Here is a 9,781-nt window from a genome sequence, read left to right as displayed (position 1 = left end):
ACAGCCTGGAAACTGCAGAATATGTGAGAACGATGTGTTTTACGAGACGGTTTCTGGCCTCCGAGGGAGTTTTGAAGGTGGATTAATTGTCCCCTGTGGTCATCAGACCGCCATGAAACAGCACAATTAAAAGAGTCGAATGGCTTTTGGCTTTTTGAATGATTTATGTAATTGTTGTTTGTGCGACGCCGGTCGATAGCGATCCGTCGAGCGACGCCAGACGCCGCTCTCAATTTCCATCTCAGATCTGACTGCGCAATTTTTTGTGGGCAATTATAGTTGATATGTGGCGTCGGGTGACGTGGTTTGAGGTGTTGTACCGATCAGGGAGAAGACACTCCGATAAACAAGCCGTTATTTCACGTCCGATATGAAGCGCCGAGGCAGGTCGTGCATACCTGTTTGATAAAAATCTCTAAATTCCTGATTAATCCTCCAGCTTGAGACGTGTATTTCAAAGAATTCTTCAGTTTGAACAGGAGGTGCAATCTGCTTGACCTTCTGTCAAGCTTTTGTTGGAAGACTTATTTTTCGTCTTTCCTAAGTGATTACATCGTTTGGCCAGAGCAGGAGTCGCCGCCGCCCCTGCAAAACAAACCCTACTATTGTATGTGAAACATCTCCCTTCAGCTGCCTCCTGTAAATCATCCTGTCAAACAGCAAATACTGTGTTTGCCCTCAGCGTGCGGATACACAACACATTTTTATTCACTGCTGTCGAAGGGGCAAAAAGCAGCCGCCATTTCCTCCAGATGTTTTCGGTTAAAGTGTTTTCTCGCAGGGTTTTGGCTATATATATATTTTCTTTTATTTATTACTCCACTGGTAATTACAGAAAGGTCAGGAGCTATGTTAAGCTTGTTTTCACATCAGCATGTTTCAGCTCCAACTCTGCAGACAGCATTCCAAACACGGCGCGCTGGTTTGGTCGTCGTGGAGTTTTTCCACATCGGGGGTAAATATCGTTTGATCAGCGAGGATGATTCCAGCAAGATTTTAAACACCGCCTGACATCTTGCCAAAATGAAAACACACTCAAGGAGAAAGTGCTTAATCATGACCAAAGGGTTGTTTTTTTTTTTTCTACAGTAGATCTGCTAAAGTGAAGCTTTTTAAGGAATTGAGCGAATCCCCAAAGGTGCTACTTACATTCTGTACTTTTGGAGAAGTACACATGCGAAAATAAAACTGATTTAATCTATATAAAAGTCGAAGGTTTTAACTTTAATGATGTACAAGGCCTTTTTCGGGTGGATGGACTTTTTTTGTGGCATCATAGATGAACTGAAAAGAACTTAAAGTTACTGATTAAAAGAACAAATTATTCCAACTTCAGCTATTTTACAGATTAAAAAAAAATACAAAATGTTAACTTTGTGTCTATCAAGAGAAGAAATTGTTTAAAAATAATCCTGAAAATGGTAACTTAAATGAATTAATGACTATTTCCTTTAAAAAAGAAAGAAAAACAAACAACCTCCATCATGTAATTATTAAAGATCTGCTATTATTGAGTGATACGTTTGTCTTAACAAAGTCACAGAAGAATCTATTTTAAAACCGAGAAAGCGAATCTGTTTAATCTATAAATTACACGCAAACTTTGGGGAAATGCTCCGCCCCTTTTTGAAGACTCCTTTTTTTAAAATTATGCACCAAAGGTCTTGCAGATGTGTCATGTACAGAAAAAGATTGGTCAAGTGCAGACTGGAAGTCGATACAGCTATTGGCAGAGACAGCAGCAGGCCGCCCCTCCCCCGCGTATTGACCGGCGATGGCGTTCTGGTGGGGGTGGGGTGGGGGTGGGGGGGGGGTCAGCAGAATGTTTGACTGTAAATCCATACGCATCCATCAACAGACTCAAGCCTCCACCTCCTCCCTGTCCCCAACACAACGCACAGCTGACGAGCTGAAGAAACAGGGCCTACACACACACGCACGCACGCACGCACGCACGCACGCACGCACGCACGCACGCACGCACGCACGCTGAATCAGCAGACGCCGAAAAACTGCCTGTTGTTTTCATTGAGCGTCTCTCCGCGGCGGACACGCGTGTCGAGTTCTCGCATCACAACAGAAGTCCGACATGAGTGTTGGCCCCTCGCCAGAACAAGGAGAATAATTTCATTATAGCTTTGAGTCACTGTCCCGTCGCCGTGAAGTACTTCTGTACCGAAAGAAAATCTAAATCCTCAAGCAGAGTTTGACGGGATAAGCAGTTTTTTTTGTGCGTTTCTGACTGATGAATAATTTTCGGAAGTTATTAGTTCATTAACATTCCTAAACCTTCAGGCTTCTTGTGAATATCTCACATTTCTCTTTGATTTGAACCCGCCTTCGTGTGATGAGTGTTGTACATTGAAATCATTGTGCAATGCAAACATCATCACGGAGTCATCAGATCGACGTTTAAAAATTCCCCATGTAAGCCCTGCAGCATAAAGTACGTGATGCATTTATATGGAATAAACTACACAAGTTTCTTGATGATCCTTCTCCTTCCAGTCTCGGTGTAATCACCAGGAAAAATTTGCCAATTGGGAGAAGAAGAGAGAGAAGCTACATGTCGCTGCTGCGAAAAGGCAACTTGTACAGAATCACGATTCCAGAGACAAAAAGCTGAAGTCGGTGTCGCAGCCAGAAAGCACGCTCAAAGATTTACAAGCATTAAGTGGAGGCAGGATCACCTTGGGGACAAGTTTTCATGTCGGATGATGGTGGGTTTTGTTGTTTTTTGTTGTTTTTTTTGCTATAAAATGTGAACGTACTCGAGGGAAACTTTGGAAATGACACTGAGAGAAACATTAAACATGTTTGACTCAAAAATAACAACTATTCTTCCCCAGTATAACTAACTAATCATAAAGTATTGATCCCCTGGGGGAATTCACCCATCCTGTCTCTATAATGCCACATTCACCTGCTCCGATAAGGGTCAGAGGTCATGCTCAGGGGCCACACTGGTGACCTGCTCACTCTGGGATTTGAACCTGCGAATTTCTGGTTTCAATTTTGTTTCTCTATCGACAAAAATTTAAATACAGTGGAATCACAATACATCCATGAAAATGATCACAATATTCTTCCTTCCTTCCTTCCTTCCTTCCTTCCTTCCTTCCTTCCTTCCTTCCTTCCAAACAGAATGAAGAACTTAGATTCGTTACAGAACCCCTCGTGGTGACGCTGTGTGAAATAAACACAAAAGTAAAATGTAAAGATAAACTCTATAATTACTCTTGATGAGAACCGCGATGAAGGAAATTTCGATTTCCATCCTCCTCTTCTTCAATTGTCTTTCTGAAAAGCTCTGCCGTCTCCTCTGATATACCGTCTACTTTTGGGATCTGTTTATATTTGTATTTCTTTTATATATCTTCCTACGTCGTCATTTACATATAAAAGCCGGGCCTGAATTTTGTTTGAGGGTCCTTGTTTCTATTATTCTTCAAGTGATGCGTCTTCTTTTGAGACCTTTAAAATGCTTAGCAGTGACGTGGGTCTCTCTCTCTCTCTCTCTCTCTCTCTCTCTCTCTCTCTCTCTCTCTCTCTCTCTCTCTCTCTCTCTCTCTCTCTCTCTCTCTCTCTCTCTCTCTCTCTCTCTCTCTCTCTACTACGGCTCCTTCAAATCCTTGGTTTTGTGTTTTAAGATGCCACAATTAATGCCACCGTGGCTTGTTACCATGGCAGCCAGTTCATCTCTGCTGAATCAGTGTCTTTTCTTTTTTTTTTTTTTTTTTCCTTCCTCTCCCTACTTGGAAGAGATGGCAGCGAGAGTCAGCGAGCAGCCCTGATCTCTCGGTAATTGGCAGAAAATCATATGAAAAGAAGTGCTCCTTAGTTCTCACAAGCCATTCATGATAAATTGAAGCCAGCGAGTTTGCGACGGGGGGGAAACGACGAGTGCTTGGTAGGTGTTTGTCTGGATTTGTTGGCTGGATAAAGACGATAAACTCCTCCGAAAACAGAGCACGTCCACGTCGGAGTCAATCCTTCAGGCCTTGAAGTGGAAGTGCTCAAGTTAGGACTTATACTGAAGGTCAGAGATCAACTGAATAATAGTCGGTTTTTTGTAACAGTGCAGGAAAAACAAAGTTATGAGAACTGAACAGTCCGAGGGCCAAAACGATTCGAGGTGTTCTGAGTGTCTTCATTCCAGCACAAATTGTTCCTGGTGCCAATTATCAGATCGTCGGAGGTCGTCTGATGATTCTCTGAGAACTCACAGAAACTTCAAAATAACAACAAGCAAATACTCATTTGTTCTAATTACATTGTATAAATTGTAAATGGGATTTTGATGTCATCGATATAACAATAGAATAAAAAATTATACGTATTCCAAAAAATATTAAGCATTTTGAGTGTCTCAGTATTCAGACGTCTAAAACTCAAAACTTATTTTCAAAAATGGGAAGATAGGATATGATCGTCTTTTATTTGGGGGAAGTTTTCATTGTTGCAGCAGCGAGTGGACAGTAATAAAAAGAATTCCAGCAGTAATCATAAAAATGAAAAACAATAATAATAGAAAAATAAAAACATGATGAGAATGTTTTATAACGTAGTGATTGGATTTGAATAATGATGCTATTATTGCAGAGAATAAATAAATGAAGAATTTGACATTAAAATGTGTCAAAATGTAAAAGGTAAAATTGAGGTAAAAAAAAAACTAGATTAATATAAGCATAACATGTGAATAAACAACAAAAATAATTTAATTGAAAACTGAACAGAATCTGAATGAAAGAGGGAAAGTTTATCATTCAATAAACACTGGAGAGTGAATAACTTTGAATATTCAAAATAGAAGAAACTACATCTGCACAGAATGGTGGTGAATTCTATTATTCTGTGCCCTTCTCGTGAAAAACAAGCCAAGTATTGCATTTAAAGAGAGAAGACGCACTTTTCTCATCACGCTCTTTAATTTCAGGCGTCGGACTTTGCCTCGTTGCCGTGACGACGCGCTCTCCAGTCCAGCTGGGACTCGAACGCGGAGCCACGTCGCAGTGCGGGTGAGTGAAGCGCTTGAGATGCACCTCCACTTCCACCTCACATTTTTCGCTTTTCTCTAAAAGAGATTTTTTATTTTTTATTTTTTTCCTGTGATGGTGGGAGGTGGTCTTCTGTCATTTAGTGACAACTCTGTCCACTCATCCTCCTTCTTCCCTGCGAGATCACAGGCCTCGTTTTGAGAGGCTTGACAGATCTGGGCCCCCAGTTAGAGATCAGAGCTCTTCAATCAGGGCTTTTCACTCTCACATTTACTTTGTTATACCCTCACACTATCTTCTCTTTTCCTCTTTCTTCCCCCCGGCTGATGACAGTGATGTATCGTCGGCCCTTCCATTGTATTTCACGGATGATTTTGATGACTGGCAGTCGCTAGATTTTTTTTTGGGGCCACACCTGAAAGAGAGGATTTGTCAGACTGGAGACGAGATAAAGGTTTAACCCTTTCTAGACACAGAAGACAAACTGCCTTGATGTGCTATTAAATCCACTCAAATCAACATTTTCCCCAATGTTCAGCTTTGAAATATCTTCCAATTGCATCAGTTTCCATTTAAGGTGATTTCCTCATCAATAAGCATCACTACAACTCTGTGATGTATTATTTGCAAAAACAAGGAGAGTTTGCTGACAGTATAAATTCACTTGGAAACAGAAAGTCTTGCAGAAGTGTGTTTGATAAAAATGTGATGAGTTCTCATGCTTTCATCATTTGTACCCACATAATATTCGAGGTTCCGGTACTTTATATGCAGTAAATTATCAACATTTGAAAATCAAACTGTCACTTCAAACAAAAGTCCAACTTCAGTTTAAATTATAGCAATTATTCCTTCATCTGCTCTCATCGCTATCAGCAGCACTCGCAGCTCGGCCTAAATGGATTTTCCTTTTTATTCTTTTTTTTTTTTTCATTTTTTTTTTAGCATCTGAACTTTCAATTAAGTCTCAGATTTCATCAAACAACATCATCGTCCTGCAAAATCAATAGACTCTAAACAGTCGGGTTCAATGGAAGTGCTGAGTCGCAGTAAAACGTCGCTGCGCGTGCCGCCCAGGTTTTATTGTTGTGTTCACGCCGACATACACGCTGTGGATCACCCCGACAGCTTGACGGCCTCGGCTCTTCGCACGGTGGCGTTTATGTGACCAGTTTACAGCTCCGAGCTTGTAATGGAGCGGTAATCGTCAGGCCTGAGAAACAGCAGCTACATATGTATTAGACATTAGTGGCTTCATCTTTGTTTTTTTAAAAACAAGTAAAAGTTTGCTGCTTGCGTGTTGCTGTGCTCTCGGGAGGAAATTCTTTCATCTTGGCAGACTCCACGAGCGAACGAGAGGCAGCCGGTTTTGTTAAAACACAGTTTTTTGTAAATGGCTCTATTTGAAATGAAGATACAGACATAAAACTTGTCTTTCATCTCTGCTTATTCGCCGCATTGAAAAGGACACGAAGCCACGCCGCTGACTTCATTTCCATTCATTCCGATGCCAACAGATGCATCACTGTTGCACGCAGCGGTTTTCAATTTATTTGTCGCCCAAACTATGCCACAAATGTGTCATTATTAGAATGATGAATCCCAATCAGAGCTCTTTGTGTTTACTCGGCTCACAGGTATTGCAATTAAAAAAAACAAGATTCCAGCAATCTCATGAAATTAGGTTCTAAGTCCTTTTCTCTCTGCGATCTGTCGTATGACAGTAGAAAAGCAGGTTGTCCGCTGTTTGAATGGTTTCTGGGCTTATATCCAAGCTTTTTAATCCTCATTTCATTGTGCAGTCAGTGTAGCACGACTAATGCAGGCGTGCTGTTCTGTGGCTGGTCTTCATATGAACTGTGTGCTGTAGCTCGTTGGACTGCTGAGGGCTTGTTTTACACACTGCATGCTTCTTCGCACCGATGTAAACTGCAGATTATTTTCATCTTCAAGCTCAAGACACATATCTGAATACAACAGCTTGTTACGAGGAAGAATGATTCTGACACGCTGATGTTGATGTGACTTGCAGATTCATGTTGCCGTCTGCAGCGTTGATTTACTTCAGGATCAATGAGGCTTATTAAAGAGGAGTTCATCAAAATAGTAAGGGAACTTTTTGTTACAGCAGAGGTTAAGAATGCTAAAGCTAACAGCAGCTTTGGATATAAGCAGATGCCGCTCCAACTGTTTTTATATGCAAATGATTTAGTAACCTGAGTGTCACTATAGGCGTCATCGCTCCAAACTGTTGTAGTGTTACAGTGATACACACTTTCTGGATATTGTCCATATTTTGTGGTTCAGATTTAGACTCAATGATATTTGTTTTAAGAAAAGTTATAATTGTTGAGGCATAAACAAACCAGGTGATGCTGGAGAGAAGCCGTGTTTCACTTTCACCAGGTCAAGTTCAGATGTCTGAAAGAAGCAGCCATTAAAAATGGCTGAAGTCGCAGCCTGAACAGAGACAGAACAACAAAGGGCTACCCAGCGCTTTCTCCCCAAAAAGGAAATAGAGGCCAGAGCGACACCAGATTACTTTGACTTGCAATTTAACATGACCAAAAAGACTTAAAACTCAGCAGAAAGAGAAAAAAGAAAACTCCTTTAAAGAAGAGTTCTTTGACATCTTGTTTTCAAATAGATGTCAAGGTGAATTCAGCCCCTGGAAGTTCCAATACGCCATCTCATCGTGGAGATGTCCATAGATATTTAATGAGCAAGGGTAAAGAGAAGCTACAAGGTAAGAGAGGAGAAGTATTGACCTTCCAGAATTTGCCCGTGTCCACATGACAATAATTGGCAGAATAAATGAATATGTCTGAATAATCTAGTGGAAAGGTTATATTCTAAAGTAGTCGGCCACATGCTGCTGAATCAGACAGGATGCACTCAGTGCAGCTTCTTACAACGTCCTGATTGTTTCACTTCACATGCTTTGGTTTAGTTGGATTGTGTGAAAAACTGATTTGGTCATGTGATTCACAGACATGCAACTCTTTACTGAGATGAGTTCTTCATCAGAACGCACAATTTGCAGTTGAAATCCAGGCGCAGCGAACCGTGTCAGCTCTAAATCAATGATTTGTGTCACCAACTCGAGTAAAACAAAATAAAAGTAGTCCTGTGGATTTATTTCTTTGTGAATCAAGGCCAAAACAGCAAAGAAGATAACAAAGATGCCCGGGACCCAGTAAGTCAAAAGGCAAATCTTTATTTTATTAGATTCAAAAAATGAGAAAAAAGACATAAAATTAAATATTGATGATGGTAATGCATACTGTATGTACTCCAAAGACATCAATGTCATTGGTTAACATCTGTTTTTTTACTCACCAACAGCCATGTAACATTGATTTCAGCACCATGTACCAAGGTTATTTTCAAGGAAGCATGATGATATGAAAATCCATTTTATTTAAAATCAAGAAGATTGAAAAAAAAGTGGCCTTCACTTCATTCTGCATGTGACAGACAAGAACATGTTAATTAGATTTCTGATTTTGTCACTTTCTTTTACGATATATATATATATATATAAACTTCTGTGCATGAATATATACAGAAAGAATTCAGCACCATGGAGAGCGACAGTGTTCAACACCCCTGCTATACGTTGTATTTCAGCACCGCGGACAGCGACAGAGCCCCGCTATCGATCTGCATCACTCACCAAGAACGTTTAAGATGGACAGTGATGATCATTTTTATTTAGCAGCACATAACACGATGCATACGTTTCATTTCGGAATCACGGAGAGTGACAAAATAAGGGTTTTCATTTTGAACCACAGAGAGTGACTTATGATTTTCATTTTGGTCACAAAAAGCCATTTTCATACATTAAGCAGGGACCTGGAGAGAAAGTTATTTTACATTTGTAAAAGTACTTCATCACCAAAGGACATGATGAATGAATTTCATTTCAGCACCATGGACAGTGTCAAAAGTGAAGAAAACTTGAATATTGTGGACAGTGATGCAGTATTTGTAGAACGACATACATTTTTTCATCTGGGACCATTTAAAATACTGTAATGGGAGTTTTATTTACACTGATGTATACGTTTCATTTTAGTATTGTGGACAGATACATTCATTTCATTTGGCACAACAGCATTTTTCAGGATGCTAGAATGCGGCATATTTTCCCATTTGAGACTATTTACCATCGTGTATAATTCTCCATTCAGCATCAATGACAATGACGCACAATTCTTGATTCATCACCAAGGACAATGATGTAGTTTTCCTTTGAGCTGCGTTGACATTGATGAGCGATTCCCGTCCAGCACCATGAAAAACGATGCCGAGATTTCTGACTTTGACATGTTGTTGTTGTTAAAAGTGTTTATTTTAATGTCGTCTTTGGTTGACGATCTCTCGCATCCCAAGTGTTAAACTCAAAACTAGAGCTCCTGAAGTGAGCGAACGAGCGCCACGAGGAGACAGACACTGCAATGAGAGACACGCTTCATTTAGTCGTATTCAAAAAGCACCACCATTCCCTTCAGTCGGAGTGACGGGAAGGACTGTGCAGGGGAGACTGATAACACAGAGAACTTTCAGATGGGATTTAATCTCATGCCAGACAAGTTCAATCACCGAAACAAAGCCTCATTTGATTTATTGAATGAATTTAGCTGAAATATCCCATTTTCTCTACATTGTTTGTGCCCTTGTTTAGCAGGCAAGCTATGAATCCTTGATTCATTACATCTAAGAATTGTTTCTCTACATTTGTAGGCACAACCAGGGCTGAATTGATCCCTGGAAGT

This window comes from Lipophrys pholis (genome assembly GCF_963383615.2).
Source record: "Lipophrys pholis genome assembly, chromosome: 23".
In the NCBI taxonomy this organism is placed as follows: Eukaryota; Metazoa; Chordata; class Actinopteri; order Blenniiformes; family Blenniidae; genus Lipophrys; species Lipophrys pholis.
This window is presented reverse-complemented; position numbering follows the sequence as displayed.